At 46.8% G+C, this 16,419-nt stretch overlaps 1 long non-coding RNA gene across 1 annotated transcript; it reads left to right on the forward strand.

The window, feature by feature from the left end:
• The first annotated feature begins 9,717 nt into the window (after positions 1-9,717).
• Positions 9,718-15,813, forward strand: LOC119960855. The gene is made up of 3 exons (XR_005459534.1): positions 9,718-9,795; positions 10,444-10,501; positions 15,070-15,813. It is a non-coding gene; the product is annotated as an uncharacterized LOC119960855 (long non-coding RNA).
• The last annotated feature ends 606 nt before the right edge of the window (positions 15,814-16,419 follow it).

The raw sequence follows: 16,419 nt of genomic DNA on the forward strand, positions 1-16,419 counted from the left end.
GTGCAGCCAGCTCCAGCTCCTACAAGACCGAGTTATGGTCCTGGAGCTGGAGTTGGATGAACTTCGGATCATTCGGGAGGCAGAGGTGGTCATAGATAGGAGCTTCAGGGAAGTAGTTACACCAAAGACTGGAGATAGATGGGTAACTGTAAGAGGGACTGGGAAGAAGCAGACAGTGCAGGGACCCCCTGCGGTCGTTCCCCTGAGTAACAAGTATACCGTTTTGGATACTTGTGGGGGGGACGACTTACCAGGGGTAAGCCATGGGGTGCGGAACTCTAGCACGGAGTCTGTCCCTGTTGCTCAGAAGGGAAGGGGGGAGAGGAGCAGAGCATTAGTAATTGGGGACTCAATAGTCAGGGGCACAGATAGGAGATTTTGTGGGAGCGAGAGAGACTCACGTTTGGTATGTTGCCTCCCAGGTGCAAGGGTAAGTGATGTCTCGGATCGTGTTTTTCGGGTCCTTAAGGGGGAGGGGGAGCAGCCCCAAGTCGTAGTCCACATTGGCACTAACGACATAGGTAGGAAAGGGGACAAGGATGTCAGGCAGGCCTTTAGGGAGCTAGGATGGAAGCTCAGAGCGAGAACAAACAGAGTTGTTATCTCTGGGTTGTTGCCCGTGCCACGTGATAGTGAGACGAGGAATAGGGAGAGAGAGCAATTAAACACGTGGCTACAGGGATGGTGCAGGCGGGAGGGATTCAGATTTCTGGATAACTGGGGCTCTTTCTGGGGCGAGGTGGGACCTCTATAGACAGGATGGTCTACATCTGAACCTAAGGGGCACCAATATCCTGGGGGGGAGATTTGTTAGTACTCTTTGGGGGGGTTTAAACTAATTCAGCAGGGGCATGGGAACCTGGATTGTAGTTTTGGGGTGCGAGAGATTGAGAGTAGAGAGGTCAGGAGCACAGATTTGACTTCGCAGGAAAGCGGCAGTGTTCAGGTAGGTGGTTTGAAGTGTGTCTATTTCAATGCCAGGAGTATACGAAATAAGGTAGGGGAACTGGCAGCATGGGTTGGTACCTGGGACTTCGATGTTGTGGCCATTTCAGAGACATGGATAGAGCAGGGACAGGAATGGTTGTTGCAGGTTCCGGGGTTTAGGTGCTTTAGTAAAGTCAGAGAAGGGGGCAAAAGAGGGGGAGGTGTGGCGCTGCTAGTCAAGGACAGTATTACGGTGGCAGAAAGGGTGCAAGATGGGGACTCTTCTTCCGAGGTAGTATGGGCTGAGGTTAGAAACAGGAAAGGAGAGGTCACCCTGCTGGGAGTTTTCTATAGGCCACCTAATAGTTCTAGAGATGTAGAGGAAAGGATGGCGAAGATGATTCTGGAAAAGAGCGAAAGTAACAGGGTAGTTGTTATGGGAGACTTTAACTTTCCTAATATTGACTGGAAAAGATATAGTTCGAGTACATTGGATGGGTCGTTCTTTGTACAATGTGTGCAGGAGGGTTTTCTGACACAATATGTTGACAGGCCAACAAGAGGTGAGGCCACTTTGGATTTGGTTTTGGGTAATGAACCAGGCCAGGTGTTAGATCTGGAGGTAAGTGAACACTTTGGAGACAGTGACAACAATTCGGTGACCTTTACATTAGTGATGGAAAGGGATAAGTATACCCCGCAGGGCAAGAGTTATAGCTGGGGGAAGGGCAATTATGATGCCATTAGACATGACTTAGGATGTGTAGGTTGGAGAAGTAGGCTGCAAGGGTTGGGCACACTGGATATGTGGAGCTTGTTCAAGGGACAGCTATTGCGTGTTCTTGATCAGTACGTACCAGTCAGACAGGGAGGAAAGGGTAGAGCGAGGGAACCGTGGTTTACCAAAGAAGTGGAATCTCTTGTTAAGAGGAAAAAGGAGGCCTATGTGAAGATGAGGCGTGAAGTTTCAGTTGGGGCGCTTGATAGTTACAGGGAAGCGAGGAAGGATCTAAAGAGAGAGCTAAGACGAGCAAGGAGGGGACATGAGAAGTCTTTGGCAGGTAGGATCAAGGAAAACCCAAAAGCTTTCTATAGGTATGTCAGGAATAAAAGAATGACTAGGGTAAGAGTAGGGCCAGTCAAGGACAGTGGTGGGAAGTTGTGTGTGGAGGCTGAGGAGATAAGCGAGATACTAAATGAATACTTTTTGTCAGTATTCACTCAGGAAAAAGATAATATTGTGGAGGAGAATGCTGAGACCCAGGCTATTAGAATAGATGGCATTGAGGTGAGTAGGGAAGAAGTGTTGGCAATTCTGGACAAGGTGAAAATAGATAAGTCCCCGGGGCCTGATGGGATTTATCCTAGGATTCTCTGGGAAGCCAGGGAAGAGATTGCTGAGCCTTTGGCTTTGATTTTTAGGTCATCATTGGCTACAGGAATAGTGCCAGAGGACTGGAGGATAGCAAATGTGGTCCCTTTGTTCAAGAAGGGGAGTAGAGATAACCCCGGTAACTATAGGCCAGTGAGCCTAACATCTGTGGTGGGTAAAGTCTTGGAGAGGATTATAAAAGATACGATTTATAATCATCTAGATAGGAATAATATGATTAGGGATAGTCAGCATGGTTTTGTGAAGGGTAGGTCATGCCTCACAAACCTTATCGAGTTCTTTGAGAAGGTGACTGAACAGGTGGACGAGGGTAAAGCAGTTGATGTGGTGTATATGGATTTCAGTAAAGCGTTTGATAAGGTTCCCCACGGTCGGCTATTGCAGAAAATACGGAGGCTGGGGATTGAGGGTGATTTAGAGATGTGGATCAGAAATTGGCTAGTTGAAAGAAGACAGAGAGTGGTGGTTGATGGGAAATGTTCAGAATGGAGTTCAGTTACGAGTGGCGTACCACAAGGATCTGTTCTGGGGCCGTTGCTGTTTGTCATTTTTATAAATGACCTAGAGGAGGGAGCAGAAGGATGGGTAAGTAAATTTGCAGACGACACTAAAGTCGGTGGAGTTGTAGACAGTGCGGAAGGATGTTGCAGGTTACAGAGGGACATAGATAAGCTGCAGAGCTGGGCTGAGAGGTGGCAAATGGAGTTTAATGTGGAGAAGTGTGAGGTGATACACTTTGGAAAGAATAACAGGAATGCGGAATATTTGGCTAATGGTAAAATTCTTGGTAGTGTGGATGAGCAGAGGGATCTCGGTGTCCATGTACATAGATCCCTGAAAGTTGCCACCCAGGTTGATAGGGTTGTGAAGAAGGCCTATGGTGTGATGGCCTTTATTGGTAGAGGGATTGAGTTCCGGAGCCATGAGGTCATGTTGCAGTTGTACAAAACTCTAGTACGGCCGCATTTGGAGTATTGCGTACAGTTCTGGTCGCCCCATTATAGGAAGGACGTAGAAGCTTTGGAACGGGTGCAGAGGAGATTTACCAGGATGTTGCATGGTATGGAGGGAAAATCTTATGAGGAAAGGCTGATGGACTTGAGGTTGTTTTCGTTAGAGAGAAGAAGGTTAAGAGGTGACCTAATAGAGGCATACAAAATGATCAGAGGGTTAGATAGGGTGGACAGCGAGAGCCTTCTCCCGCGGATGGAGGTGGCTATCACGAGGGGACATAGCCTTAAATTGAAGGGTAATAGATATAGGACAGAGGTCAGAGGTGGGTTTTTTACGCAAAGAGTGGTGAGGCCGTGGAATGCCCTACCTGCAACAGTAGTGAACTCGCCAACATTGAGGGCATTTAAAAGTTTATTGGATAAGCATATGGATGATAAGGGCATAGTGTAGGTTAGATGGCCTTTAGTTTTTTTTCCATGTCGGTGCAACATTGAGGGCCGAAGGGCCTGTACTGCGCTGTATCGTTCTATGTTCTATGTTCTAGTAGGAGAAACTAGAACCCGAGGGCACAGCCTCCGACTGAAGGGACAAACCTTTCAAACTGAGATTAGGGGAATTTCTTCAGCCAGAGGGTGGTGAATATTCTCACTCTCTCTTTCTCACTCTCTCTCTTTCTCTTGGGGCAGCACGGTAGCATGGTGGTTAGCATAAATGCTTCACAGCTCCAGGATCCCAGGTTCGATTCCCGGCTGGGTCACTGTCTGTGCGGAGTCTGCACGTCCTCCCCGTGTGTGCGTGGGTTTCCTCCGGGTGCTCCGGTTTCCTCCCACAGTCCAAAGATGTGCGGGTTAGGTGGATTGGCCGTGCTAAATTGCCCTTAGTGTCCTAAAAAATAAGGTTAATGGGGGGGGGGGGGGTTACTGGTATAGGGTGGATACGTTGGCTTGAGCAGGGTGATCATTGCTCGGCACAACATCGAGGGCCGAAGGGCCTGTTCTGTGCTGTACTGTTCTAAGTTCACCCTCTCGTGGTAGCACAGTGGTTAGCACTGTTGTTTCACAGCGCCAGGGACCCAGGATCGATTCCCGGCTTGGGTCACTGACTGTGTGGAGTCTACACGTTCTCCCTATGTCTGCCTGGGTTTCCTCCGGGTGCTCCGATTTCCTTCCAAAAGTCCCAAAAGACGTGCTTGTTAGGTGAATTGGACATTCTGAATTCTCCCTCAGTGTACCCGAACAGGGCCGAAATGTGGAGACTAGGGGATTTTTACAGGAACTTACTGCAGTGTTGATGTAAGCCATCTTGTGTCACTAATAAAGATTATTATTATGTGGAACGTTTAGCCGCAGAAAGCTGTGGAGGCCAAATCACTGAGTGTCTTTAAGACAGAGATAGATATGTTCTTGTTAATAAGGGGATCAAGGATTATGGGGAGAAGGCAGGAGAATGTGTATGAGAAAAATATAAGCCATGATTGATGGGCTGAATGGCCTTATTCTGCTCCTATATCTTATGGTCATTTTGTGGTTTATTGCTTGCTAGGATCTGTGTTTATCCTTTACTCAACTGCAGGTTTACATATGGGTCCTCAGATCCTCCCCATCCTCTCACATTTATCTTGTTTCAGGTTCTGTGCTCGAGATAAGTCCTTGGCAGAGAAAACAGGCCGAAACTGTCCTGTGTTTGTCAACCCAGGAAGCTTTCTTCACAAGAAAGAGAGAGGGAGCTATTCCAAAAGAGGCAATAAATTAAAAATTTTATAAGGTTCTTGGACAAGGATATCTTACAGATCTCCCAACCTGGAGAAGGGAATATCCTTATTGACTTCTCACAACTGATTCCTGACTAACCCAGCTATTTCTAAGCTGTGAGCTTGTTTTCCTAATGTCTTGATTATAAACTGTAGATAACAAACTAAAGCCACCAGAATGATCACAATCAGCAACACAAACCCTTGAGCTGTCATCACAAATACTTCCAGTAAAATGTGATTACCATCGACTCAGATTCATCCTCCCCACCTGCAGATCATCCCTCACAATTCTAAATTATTGACATGCTACAAATACAACATAAAATGTGTTGTAAATATCAATTGAACAAAAGTTCAGGCACAGGCTTAAAAAAATTCTCCAGCTCTTCTGAATCTACATTCTAGATTTGGCAGCAGGGTAGCACAGTGGGTAGCACTGTAGCTTCACAGCTCCAGGGTCCCAGGTTCGATTCCCGGCTTGGGTCACTTTCTGTGTGGAGCCTGCACATTCTCTGTGTCTGCGTGGGTTTCCTCCGGGTGCTCCAGTGTCCTCCCATAGTCCAAAGATGTGTAGGTTAGGTGGATTGGCCATGCTAAATTGGCCCTTAATAATAATAATCGCTTATTGTCACAAGTAGGCTTCAATGAAGTTACTGTGGAAAGTTAGGTTAAGTGAGGTTCGGGGGATATGGTGGGGGCATGGGCCTAGATAGGGTGCTCTTTCAGAGGGTCCATGAAGACTCATTGGGCTGAATGGCCTCCTTCTGCACTGTTAAGATTCTATCTTTCAAGACAAAGTGTTTGCGAACAGGAGATATGGGAGTTATCTCCAAACTGATCGCAAATACTTCTGTTTCTGATGTAACAACACCAGATTATGTGAATATTGAATTGGAAAGGAAAGTTTCTCCGGGGCTCAGAATGGTAATTAATGTAATGTTTCACTGAGAATAAAGGAGAAAAATCACAGCAGCAAATGGGAATGGCAATGACTCAGCCTGAGTATAGGTGATGGAATCTGTCAATCTCTGAGGGGAGATGGTGGTGTTGTGGTAATGTCACTGGGTCAGTAATCCACCTCATCCTTCTGAACTCCATTGAGCACAGACCCAGAGACCTCAACTGCTCCTCATATAAGAAGTTCTTCATTCCATAACTTCATGGTTTCTGATGGCAATAGGAAGGATTACCTTGAATATCTGTTCCTTTCTAATAAATAGTTAAATAAATCCCGGTTCTGGGTCACTGTCCATGTGGAGTTTGCACATTCTCCCCGGGTTTGCATGGGTTTCACCCCCAAAACCCAAAGATGTACAGATTAGGACAGGCTAAATAGCCCCTTAATTGGAAAAAAATAATTGGGTACTCTAAATTTATGTTAAAAATAAAAATAGTTAAATAAATGATCAGAACCTCTAGCCATGGAGATCCGCAGCCTCCCGATCCGGGATCAGTAAATTATTCCGAGGAGGCTGTCACTTCCAGCCCCGGATATCACCATCCCCCTGATCCGGGATCAGTAATCCATTCCGAGGAGACTGTCACTTCCAGTCCCGGATATCACCATCCTCCTGATCTGGGATCAGTAAATTATTCCGAGGAGACGCTCACTTCCAGCCCCGGATATCACCATCCTCCTGATCCGGGATCAGTAATCCATTCCGAGGAGGCTGTCACTTCCAGCCCCGGATATCACCATCCTCCTGATCCGGGATCAGTAATCCATTCCGAGGAGACGCTCACTTCCAGCCCCGGATATCACCATCCTCCTGATCCGGGATCAGTAATCCATTCCGAGGAGGCTGTCACTTCCAGCCCCGGAGATCAGCATTCAAACCAGCAGGAACTAGTATTCTCTCCAGTAACTTCTGAATTCTGCTGCTTAACTTAAAGACACTTGTCCATTAATCCTACTTGATTCAAAGATACATGTCCATTAATCCTACTTTATTTAAAGATACATGTCCATTAATCCTGCTTGATTTAAAGATACATGCCCATTAATCCTGCTTGATTTAAAGATACATGTCCATTAATCCTACTTGACGTAAAGATACATGTCCATTAATCCTACTTGATTTAAAAGATACATGTCCACAAATCCTGCTTGATTTAAAGATACATGTCCATTAATCCTACTTGATTTAAAGACATATCCATTAATCATCCATGGATCAAAAATAATAATGACAAAGTAAAAGATAGTGAAAATAAGGGAATAAACAGGAAGGAGCCTTACAACTGTTATGGGTCACATGTATGTTCTGCCGATTTAGCTGGTGTACCATATCTATTGTTTTTTCATAAACTCTTCAAAATTATCAATGACATGGACCCCCCTTTTTGGGTAAACTCTGACTCCCGGACTAAAATCTTAAGTTTCCAGCATTCATCATTAATCTTGTTGCCTCTAAACACAGTTGTAAAGGAGCCTTCTGCCTGTATCTCGGAGCTCTGAACCATGGATGAGAGCGACTGAGGCACGTTTCTTACACACCTCAGGGTTAACCCACACATTCAGTCCTGTATCTGATTGACAGCAGGAAAAACATTCGAATCCAATTCCTGCAGACACTCATCAAGTCGCTGGTGATTCAGTCAGTGAATCCATTCCCACACTTGGGGCAGGTGAACGATCTCTCTCCAGCGTGAACTCGCTGGTGTATCATCAACCCATTACTGCTTTTAAAGCTCTGCTCACAGGCAGAACATTGTAAAGGTTTTATATCACAGTGAATTCGTTGGTGTTTCAGCAGGTTGTATGACTGAGTGAAGCCCTTCCCACACACAGAGCAGGTGAACGGTCTCTCCCCAGTGTGAATTCGCTGATGCATCACTAGACCATTGCTGCTTCTAAAGCTCTGCTCACAGTCAAAACATTTAAAAGGTTTTAGATCAGAATGAATTTGTTGGTGTTTCAGTAGGTGATATGACTGAATGAATCCCTTCCCACACACAGAGCAGGTAAACGGTCTCTCCCCAGTGTGAATTCGCTGATGTACAGTAAGTTCAGATGATCGCCTGAAGCCAGTCCCGCAGTGAGAGCACCTGAATGGTCTCTCGTCAGTGTGAACACGTTGATGACAGGTCACTTCCCCGGAAGTTTTAAAGCACTTCCCACAGTCTGGACATTGAAAAGGTCTTTTATCAGTGTGAACTCGCTGGTGTTTCTGCAGGTTAGATGCAGCAGTGAATCCCTTTCCACACAAGGAGCAGATGAATGACTTCTCCTCACTGTGAATGCGTTGGTGTCTCAACAGATACTTTTTGCTTTTAAATCTCTTCTCACATTCAGAACATTTGAAAGGTGTCTGTTCTGTGTGAACATACTGGTGTGTCAGCAGGCTGGATGACTGGGTGAATCCCTTCCCACAGGTGGAGCAGGTGAATGGCCTCTCCCCAGTGTGACTGCGTCGATGCATTTCCAGTTCAGAAGGGTAACTGAATCCCTTCCAACAGTCCCCACATTTCCACGGTTTCTCCATGGTGCCGGTGTCCTTGTGTCTCTCCAGGCTGAATGACAAGTTGAACTCTTGTCCAGACATACAACACATGGATGGTTTCTCCCCACAGTGAATGGTGTGATGGTTTTTCTGTCTATGTAACTGGTTAAAGGTCTTTCCACAGTCAGTTCATGAAACACTTACTGTGTATGTGTGTCTTTGTGCTTTTCCAATCACACTGATGTTTAAAATCTTTTCCCACAAACTGAACAGACAAACATTACTCCTTCCACATTCAAAGACTGTGATATTCAGGTTCGAAATTGAGTGACTCTGTCAGATCTTGATGTTTGGTTTGAGTTTTCTGACAGCCAATCTTCCGCTTCTAACCCCCTGTAAAGGTAGTTTAGAAAAGCCATCACTGTCAGTCCAGGATAGAAATTCAGAACAGACAATTCTAGTTTCTCTGGAACATTTTTCCCTCTCTTGTTCCCCCAAAGCTGTAAATCCCCGTCCCACACACTCTCCCTTCTCCCTGGGCTGAAATGCAAACCCATCTCACCATCTGCACCATTTCTTTCCTCCATTCCCAGTTTTCTCCCTCCCTCTCCTCTGCCTGGGTTCAGTTCTCCAGCTCCTGTCTGCAGACTGACAATAAAACCAATGGGTCTTATTGGGGAGTTTGGGGCCTCCACTCACCCGCCTGAATCCAGCCTCATATTCACATTGCGCATGCTCCAGCTCACAATGGCTGGGGAGTGATTGACGGTGGCTGTTGACCAATAGGAAGAGTGCAGCCCAGGTCTGGATTTACCAGCCGCCATCTTGGGAATGGAAGTCGGGTCTTTTGTTCTTGGAGCGGAGCGCTGGGGCGGCCATCTTAGTATGGGAAGAGGGAGTGGGTCTGGCTTTCTGCCGGGTGACAGGCCCCGGGGCCATCTGCGACCGCCGCCATCTTGGGAATGGAACTCGGGTCTTTTGTTTGGGGAGAGGAGCGTTGGGGCGGCCATGTTTGTATAGTTAGAGGTTGTGGGCGGGGTTACCTGCCCGGTGGCAGCCCCCGGGTCACCTGGAGGCCGCCGCCATCTTGGAAATGGATGCCGAGTCTTTTGTTCGGGGAGCGGAGCGCTGGGGCGGCCATCTTCGCACAGGAAGACGGATGGGCGGGGCTTCCTCCCCGGTGACAACACCCGGGTCACCCGGCAGCCGCCGCCATCTTGTGGCGGGATTTTCTATCCGGGTCTTTAGTGAAGAACAATGAGCTGGAGCTGAGGTTGCAAAGTGTTCAGAGGAAGGTCTGAAATCAGATTTACAGCCAAATATCTGTAAGAACCACAAAGTTCACATTCATTATGTTTGTCAAATTAAACCACAATGCTGCAAACTCTCAGTTCTGAAGAAGAATCAGATTGCATTGGAAATGTTAACTCTCTCTTCACAGAAGCTGCCAAACCTGCTGAGGATTTCCACAACTTTCTGTTTTCACTTCACATTTCCACAACTTTCTGTTTTCACTTCACATTTCCACAACTTTCTGTTTTCACTTCACATTTCCACAACTTTCTGTTTTCACTTCACATTTCCACAACTTTCTGTTTTCACTTCACGTTTCCAGCTTCCTCAGGGTTTAACTCAAATTATTCTGTTTTTGAAATTTTGTTACATAACCAGTTAAGAGTAAAATTATTGTCACCATTTAAACGTCCAAATCAGTGATATTTATTTGTTTAACTGAGACTGGGCTGTTCAGGAGCAATGTCAGAAATCACTTCACAGAAAATATAGTGAAATCTGCAATTCTGTCAGATTCAGTCAACAGAAAGTATAAAAACTGAGATTGATAGAAGTTTGTGAGATGAGAGTATTAATAGTTATAGAATCAAGGGAGATGGATGGGTTTAACAAACAGATCAGACATCTGCAAACTGGAGCTTAATATCTGAGGTTGAACTGATTCTGGTTTTGTTTTGAAGGTGGTGTCGGTTTCCTGTCCTGTCAGTTATCTCCACACCCGAGGGTAATTTGCTGGAGGTGAGATAATCTTTGATGGTGTTACAAGTAGCCTTCCATTAAGTAGCCTTTCATGCTCGAAGGGCCAAAATATCTCTTCCTGCTGCTATCTTCTATGTATCTTCAATGTAAGACTGCAATGAATTTACTGTGAAAATCCCCCAGTTGCCACACTCTGGCTCCTGTTCGCATAAATTGAGGGAAAATTCAGAATCTCCAATTCAACTTACAATTCACCTCACGTCTTGTAGGAAACCCACGCAGACACAGGGAGAACGTGCAGACTCCGCACAGACAATGACCCAAGTGGGAATCGAATGCAGGTCCCTGGTGTGAAAAGCAACAGTGCTAACCACTATGCTGCCGTGAAGGGGATGAGGGTTGGTGCAGTGACACAGCCTTGTCTGATCCCAGTCTTCACTGAGAGACTGTCTGGGGTGTTCCCATTGATGAGGATCATGGCTTGTGTGTCATCGTGTAGGCGGAGGCTGGTGGCCAAGTTCTGAGGACAGCCAAATTTGAGGAACATACTGAATAAAACATCACTTTGACAGTGTGAAGTGTTTTTGAGAGGTCAGAAAAGACCTGTGAGGGGTGGCATGTGGCGCAGTGGTTAGCACTGGGACTGCGGCACTGACAACCCAGGTTTGAATCCTGGCCCTGGGTCACTGTGTGGAGTTTGCAAATTCTCCCCATGTCTACGTCGGTTTTACCTCCACAACCCAAAGATGTGCAGGTTAGGTGGATTGGCCAGGTAAATTGCCCCTTAATTGGAAAAAAAATTGCGTACTCTAAATTTATTTAAAGAAAAGACCTGTGATTGGTGCTGTTCCTTGCACTTTGCTTGGGTTTGTTACACAGTGTAGAATGTCTTTAGTGCCTCGCGAAGGGAGAAACCCTGACTGTGACTCTTTGCCACTAAGAGGAGATCATTGAGGACGATCCTGGCAATGATCTTCTCTTTTTTAAAAATAAATTTAGAGTACCCAATTAATTTTTTCCAATTCAGGGGCAATTCACCGTGGCCAATCCACCTAACCTGCACATCTTTCGGGTGTGGGGGTGAAACACGGGGAGAATGTCCAAAGTCCACACGGACAGTGACCCAGAGCCGGGATCGAACCTAGAACTTTGACGCCATGAGGCAGCAATGCTAACCAATACGCCACCGTGCTGCCCAGGCAATGATCTTCTCTGTGGCAGACAGCAGGGAGTCCCCTGTGTAATTACCTCAATCTGACTTGACTTGTCTGACTTCAATATAGTCACAGTGTCTCTGAGATCCCCCGGCATGCATCCATCTTCCCAGATGAGGAATATGAGATTGCGTCGCTCTGCCAGGAGTGTAACCTCGCCATGCTTCAGAATTTCAGCAGGGATTCATTCAGCTCCAGTGGCCGTGTTGTTTTTCAGCTGTTGAATGGCTTTTTCACTCTGCTCCAGATCGGGGTACCACAGGGACTGAGCCGGACAGGATACTGGGGAATGGACTTGAGGACGTTAAAGCCAAAGACAGAGTCTCGGTCGAGGTGTTCTTCAGAATGTTCCCTCCAGTGAGCACTGACTGACTTTCTGTCCTTGATGAGTTCCCCTCCACACTTTGCTCTCAGTGGGGTGGGCCATTGACTGCTTAGGCCATCAATTGTGTTGGCAGCGCTGATGAAACGATGCATGCCATTGCTTTCCATGAGCTGTTGGCTTTCCCTCACTCTTTCTACCTTCTAAAGGCATCAGAAACTTGGAAACCTGGAGCAGGCATCTCAAAAGCACTGGAGCAGTGCTTCCAGCAGTGCCTTCACAAGATGCTCCAAATCCAGGGGCAAGGAGGGCGATCCAACAGAGGAGAGGGAAAGAGAAAACTGGGAGTGGAGGAAAGAAAGTCGGGGGCAGAGGTAAGTGTAGTGGCGATCACTAAGGAGAAGGTGCTGGGGAAGCTGAAGGGTCTGAAGGTGGATAAATCACCCAGACCGGATGGACCACACCCCAGGGTACCGAAGGAGATAACTGCAGAGGATGTGGAGCCATAGGTGGTGATCCTTCAGGAATCACTGGAGTCAAGGGGCTCCCAGGGAAGTGACTAATGTAACACCACAGTTTAAGAAAGGAAAGAGGTAGAAGACGGGAAATTATCGGCCAGTTAGTCTGACTTTGGTTGTTGATAAGATTTTAGAGTCCATTATTAAGGATGAGATTATGGAGTTCTTGGAAGTGCATTGTGAAATAGGACTGAGCACAGTTTCATCAAGGGGAGGTCATGCCTGCCAAATCTGTTAGAATTCTTTGAGGAGGTAAAAAGGAAGTTCGACAAAGGAGAGCCAGTGGATGTGATCCATTTGGGTTTCCAGAAGGTCTTTGACAAGGTGCCGTACAACAGGCTGCCAAATCAAGAGAAGAGCCCATGGTGTTCGGGGCAAGGTACTGGAATGGTTAGAGGATTAATTGACAGGCAGAAGGCGGAGAGTGAGGATGAAGGGGTCTATTTCAGGATGGCAGCTGGTGACCTGGTGTTCCACAGGGGTCAGTGTTGGGACCACAACTATTCAATACATTAACGATCTGGAAGAAGGAACAGAGGCACTGTTGCTAAGCATGCAGATATTAGAAAGATGTGTAGAGGGACAGGGAGTGTTGAGGAAGCTGCAGAAGGACTTGGACAGGTTAGGAGAGTAGGAAAAGAAGTGGCAGCTGTAATAGAATATGGAAAAGTGTGAGGTTATGCACTTTGGAAGGAATAATCGAGGCAGACTATTTTCTAAATGTGGTACAACTTCTTGTTCGGTGAATTGGACATTCTGAATTCTCCCTCCGTGAACCCGAACAGGTGCCAGAGTGCGGCGACGAGGAGATTTTCACAGTAACTTCATTGCAGCGTTAATGTAAGCCTCCTTGTGACACTAATATAGATTATCATTATTATTATTAGCTGGAGTACTGTGTGCAGTTCTGGTCGCCACATTACAGGAAGAATGTGATTGCACTGGGGTGTGAAGAGGCGATTCACCAGGATTGCCTGGGATGGAACGTTTATGAAGTGAGGTTGGATAGGCGTGGGTTATTTTCATTGGAGCAGAGAAGACTGAGGGGCGACCTGATCGAGGTGTACAAGATTATGAGGGCCGTGGATAGGGTGCAGCTGTTCCCCTTAGTTGAAGGGTCAGTCACAAGGAGACACAAGTTCATGGTGAGGGACAAGATGTTAAGGGGGGTTTTGAGGAAAACCCTGTTTACCCAGAGGGTGGTGACGGTCTGGAATGCACTGCCTGGGAGGGTGGGAGGGACGGGTTGCCTCACATCCTTTAAAAAGTACCTGGATGAAGACTGGCACGTCATAACATTCAAGGCTATGGATCAACTGCTGGTAAATGGGGTTAGGTAGGTAGGTCAGATGTTTCTCGTGTGTCAGTGTTGGATTGGATTTGTTTATTGTCACGTGTACCGAGGTACAGTGAAAAGTATTTTTCTGCGAGCAGCTCAGCATATCATTAAGTACATGAAAAGAAAAGGAAATAAAAGAAAACACATAATAGGGCAACACAAGGTCCACAATGTAACTACATAACACCGGCATCGGGTGAAGCATACAGGGGTGTAGTATTAATCAGGTCAGTCTATAAGAGGGTCATTTAGGAGTCTGGTGACAGTGGGGAAGAAGCTGTTTTTGAGTCTGTTCGTGCGTGTTCTCAGACTTCTGTATCTCCTGCCCGATGGAAGAAATTGGAAGAGTGAGTAAGCCGGGTGGGAGGGTCTTTGATTATGCTGCCCGCTTTCCCCAAGCAGCGGGAGGTGTGGACAGAGTCAATGGATGGGAGGCAGATTCATGTGATGGACTGGGCTGTGTTCACGACTCTCTGAAGTTTCATATGGTCTTGGGCTGAAATGTTGCCATACCAGACTGTGATGCAGCCAAATAGGATCTGTAAAAGTTGGTAAGAGTCAATGTGGACATGCTGAATTTCTTTAGTTTCTTGAAAACGTATAGGCGCTGTTGTGCTTTCTTGGTCGTAGTGTCGACGTGGGTGGACCAGATTGTTGGTGATGTGTACACCTAGGAATTTGAAGCTGTTAACCATCTCCACCTCTGCACCATTGATGCTGACAGGGGTGTGTACGATACATTGCTTCCTGAAGTCAATGACCAGCTCCTTAGTTTTGCTGACATTAAGGAAGAGATTGTTGTTGTTATGCGAGTCCACCAGGTTCTCTATGTCCCTCCTGTAGATATTGAGGGTGTCAAGGGATATGGGGATAGTGTGGGAAAACGGAGCTGAGGTAGATCGGCCAATGATCCCATTGAATGATTCAGGCTTGATGGGCTGAATGGCCGACTGCTGCTCATATTTGTTGTGACCTCCTGGAAGGAAGCTGTGAGCACGGATCTGTCAATCAGCCTGAATCAGCACCTTCAGGAGAATTGGGAGGGTGAATATTAGATACAGCAGAGTGAGAATGGAGGGAGATTGTGTGGGATGGAGATTTACAGCTTTCAGGGAATGAGAGGGAGTAAAAAATCTGATATAGAAACTAGAATTGTCTGTTCTGAGTTTCTATCCTGCACCGACAGTGATGAGTTTTGTAAATTGTTTTTACAGGATATTAGACGAGGAGGAATTACAGACAAAAATCTCAAACGTCACGTCTCGATCTGACAGTCACTCGATTCCCTTTAATCTGAATACCATCGGGCTTTGAATCTAGAAGGAGAAATGTTTGCCTGAACTGTCAGCTAAAGGTTTCAAACATCAGTGTGACTGGAAAAGCAGCGAGACCCACACAACACACACCCGAGTGAGAGTGTTCCAGTGAACTGACTGTGGAAAGAGGTTTAATCAGTTACACGGCCTGAATAAACATAATAACATTCACAGTGGAAGAGACCATACCTGTGTTCTGAACTGGTGTCCAACATGGAGAGTCCGGAGGAGACCCAAAACATGGAGAAACGGTGGAAATGTGGGCACTGTGGGAAGGGATTCAGAACCCCATCGCAGCTGGAGATTCATCAACGGATTCACACTGGGGTGAAGCCATTCACCTGCTCTCAATGTGGGAAAGGATTTGCTCAAGTATCTAACCTGCGGAAACACCAGCGAGTTCACACTGGGGAGAGACCATTCACCTGCTCCCAGTGTGGGAAAGGATTTGCTCAAGGATCCAACCTACAGTCACACCAGCGAATTCACACTGGGGAGAGACCATTCACCTGCTCTCAGTGTGGGAAAAGATTTACTGAAGGATCCAAACTACGGAAACACCAGCGAGTTCACACTGGGGAGAAATTGTTCACCTGCTCTCAGTGTGGGGAGGGATTCAGTCAGTTATCCCACCTGCGGAAACATCAGTGAGTTCACACTGGGAAGAAGCCATTCACCTGCCCTCAGTATGGGAAGGGATTCACTCAGTCATATCACCTGCGGACACACCAGCGAGTTCACACTGGGGAGAGGCCGTTCATCTGCTCTCAGTGTGGGAAAGGATTTAGTCACATATCAAACCTGCGGAGACACCAGCGAATTCGCAATGGGGAGAGGCCGTCCACCTCTCACTGTGAGACGGGATTGCATGTTTCACCACACCTGCTGTGACACCAACAATTTCACAATCGATTACAGGGCTTGGATTCTGCTGTTAATGTTTCTGCTCTGCACCCAGGACTGCATTTTGTTCATTCTGACAGGTGGTCAGTGGGGATGGTCGGAGGGTTTCTTTCTGCTGGACTGGCCGGTCTCACCACTTTGCCTCCAGTGGGCTGATGCTCTTTGAGCCTTGTTGCTAATACCTGGCTTCAAATTGCACAAGGAGCACAGAGTGAAAGGGTGTTTGGAAGGGGTCGGGTACGTTTTGGCGCCTCCCTTTTGGCACCGATCATTTGACACCGCCATTTTGGCGCTAAATTGATTTTGCGTTCATTATTTTGGCGCCCAGCTGTTTTGGCGCCTTTG

The sequence above is a fragment of the Scyliorhinus canicula genome, unplaced genomic scaffold, assembly GCF_902713615.1.
Source record: "Scyliorhinus canicula unplaced genomic scaffold, sScyCan1.1, whole genome shotgun sequence".
Classification (NCBI taxonomy): Eukaryota; Metazoa; Chordata; class Chondrichthyes; order Carcharhiniformes; family Scyliorhinidae; genus Scyliorhinus; species Scyliorhinus canicula.